Below are 3,216 nucleotides of genomic sequence, written 5' to 3' on the forward strand. Positions count from 1 at the left end.
GTATGGGGGATGAATGTTCTAGTTTTGGGTGCCCATAAGGTTTTCTTCATGAACTCTCCATTTTTAGGAGGGGGTCTGAGATAAGGATGTAGTGAGCTGGCCAGATCCAGCCCCCACTCCTTTACGAAATTGGACCGAACTAGTGGATATACAACAAGAAACAGAAATGGAATACTGACTCAGTTTGTGATCTTAGTGGAGAGACTTTAATATGGACAAGGACAGAAGAATTTGGTATTATTCCACATGGAGTAACGGTGGTAGGAATTAATAGAGGTAAAGTGAAAAGTAACAATATGGATAACATTTATTAACAATAATAACTATTAGGGAAGCTATCTTGGACTTTTTTTGGAAAAAGAAATGAATGATTCTGATACACCTTGACTTAAAAGAAACATTGTTTAACAGAAAGTGGAAAAGATGTATGTATGCATGAACTGAAGGCTTTAAATAATCAGGTTTTCCTTTTTTATGTAACTGACAGATGGAAGATTGGAAGTTCTTCTTTCTTATCTTTTGTTAACGTTTCTTTTCCTCTTCCTCTTCCCTCTTTTCCCTCTCTTTATTTCTATTGTATTGTATCCGTCCCCTTTTCTGTTTCTATGCTTTGTTTCCTTTTCTTTTGTAGTTGTAATCTTATTGTGTTATGAGAAAATAATACTAATAGTAAAAGGAAAAGGAAAAGGGGGGGGGGAGAGAAATCCAGCCCCACCCTGCTCTTTTCGGCTACAGTGTGAATTCTCTATCATTTTCTTCTTGTAAATGGCATCCAGAGCACTGTGTCAGGAGCTTTTAATGTAGATATATGCCCTTACAGTTGCATCTAGAAACAACATGCACCTTTTAAATATGACATGCCTGATAAGTGTAGGTGTCGAGCTACTTTGCTCTGCTAGCAGTGCCTCCAAGTCTGGAGCCACAAACTCGACAGTCTCAGGATTTTTCATCAATGACTTCAAGTTACCTGCGAGGATCTTTATTGCTTTCCAATAATAATTGCTTTCGTGTGGCTCACTGGCAAATAAAGTTTCTTTTAAATATTTCAAAAACGTGCTATATACGAAAAGCCCACGTGAAAGGACCCCCAGGCATGTTTCCTTTTCGAAGTCAGGAGGGAAGCATTTCGCTTGGTGAGTCATTTGTGGTAGACCGAGAGGAATTTCCTCCCAACCCATCTGACATGTGTCTAGCTTCTGACATATTTCTTCATTCAGACTGCTAATCCTTCCCTTGAGCCAAAAAGCCAAGTTCATGGCTTGGGGTATTTCACCTAATTCTGTTGGAAAGGCACTATAAACAGGCCAAACTCCTGCAGTGATGAACAATGCGGCAACAGTGTAAAGGTGGAATCCAAAAAGGACATTCATTGCCTTCCTGTCTGGCTTTCCTCTTCTTCTATATACACTTAGTATCTTGAGGTGATGATTGGCCGGAAATGGGAACTCCTTACGGGGGAAGGATTTCTGCATATACTCCTCAATGGCACCTGACACAAACAACATGGATGAAAATACAGCAGTGAATAAAGACTTACTAGCAGTACATGTGAAAAAGATCTAGGGGTCTTAGTAGACCACAAGCTTAACAGGAGTCAACAATGTGATGCAGGAGCAAAAAAAAGCCAATGCTATTGTAGGCTGCATCAACAGAAGTCTAGTGTGTCCAGATCAAGGAAAGTAATAGCACAGTGGTACCTTGGATTACATATGCTTCAGGTTACACACTCTGCTAACCCAGAAATAGTGCTTCAGGTTAAGAACTTTGCTTCAGGATAAGAACAGAAATCATGCTCTGGTGGTGCAGCAGCAGTAGGAGGCCCCATTAGCTAAAGTGGTGCTTCAGGTTAAGAACAGTTTCAGCTTAAGAACGGACCTCCAGAACGAATTAAGTACTTAACTTGAGGTACCACTGTACTACTCTATTCTGCCTTGGTCAGACCACACCTGGAAGATTCTGTCCAGTTCTGGGCACCACAATTTAAGTTAAGATTCCTGCGTTGAGAGATTGCTACATTGGCTCCCAGTACATTTCCAAGTACAATTCAAAGTCTTGGTGCTGACATTTAAAGCCCTAAATGGCCTCTGCCCAGTATACCTGAAGGAGCATCTCCACCCCCATCATTCTGCCCAGACACTGAGGCCCAGCGCCAAGGGTCTTCTGGCGGTTCCCTTGCTCACTGCAAGAAGGGAGGTTACAGGGAATCAGGCAGAATCTCGGTGGTGGCACCCGCCCTGTGGAATGCCCTCCCATCAGATGTCAAAGAAATAAACAACTATCTGATGTTTAGAAGAAATCTGAAGGTAGCCCTGTTTAGAGAAGCTTTTAATATTTGATGAATTATTGTATTTTAATATTTTGCTGAAAGCCGCCCAGAGTGGTTGGGTAAACCGATCCAGATGGGTGGGGTATAAATAATATATTATTATTATTATTATTATTATTATTATTATTATTATTATTATTAGGCAAAATGACCCCCAGTGTCCCTTCCAATACAAAACATCACCACCAGCAACAACCTCTTTTTATTTGTTTCCTCCACCACATCTCATGCATGGATCATTCCCCTTCCATCAGTTCCCCTGTTGGAGAGCATACTCACAATCCCAAAGAGAAAGATGTCTCAACTGGTTGCCATAGGTGTCTATAGCTGTTCATCAAGAGGAATTTAGAAGGCTCTGTTGGGCTTCCTTTTTATATCCTCCATCACTCATTTTATTGCACACCCACCACTTTTCTTTTAACTATAGTCCAACTATAATCATTTCAGGAACATTCTATTCCTATACCGTTTTTTTTTTTTTTAATTTATATTTATTTATTTTTACAGAAAAAGAAGAAACATCAGAGAAATACAGAACAGCAAAAACAGTCACAGATATACATAAAAAATAAAAAATTAAAAATAAAAACTCCAATTTTTAAATTCATGTTTACAAAACTTTCTTTCTTGACTTCCTCATGCCTCCCTTTTATGTGTTCCTCTTTGTCCAATCAGGTACAGCAAATCCTTACCCTCTTTCAAAACTCATTTCTAATTATTAAAATCACTTCTATTATGTCTACGATCTTTCCTCCTTATGTTTAAACACCTTTAGCATATTGTTTACTTTTGACATAATATAACTTTAATCTTTCGCCCTTTTTCTATTACGTTTTTGCATACTTTTTAACACTGTATCACTAATGCCATATTATTTTTATATCCAACAT

The 3,216-nt window shown here is 38.8% G+C and overlaps 1 long non-coding RNA gene across 1 annotated transcript; it reads right to left on the reverse strand.

Moving 5' to 3' along the window:
- Positions 1-289: 289 nt before the first annotated feature.
- LOC309338843 lies at positions 290-2,660 on the reverse strand. Its single transcript, XR_014155079.1, has 2 exons — positions 2,606-2,660; positions 290-1,489 (listed from the first exon to the last, which is right to left on the reverse strand). It is a non-coding gene; the product is annotated as an uncharacterized lncRNA (long non-coding RNA).
- Positions 2,661-3,216: the final 556 nt, after the last annotated feature.

Source organism: Podarcis erhardii, assembly GCF_964252035.2.
Source record: "Podarcis erhardii genome assembly, chromosome: 3".
NCBI lineage: Eukaryota > Metazoa > Chordata > Lepidosauria > Squamata > Lacertidae > Podarcis > Podarcis erhardii.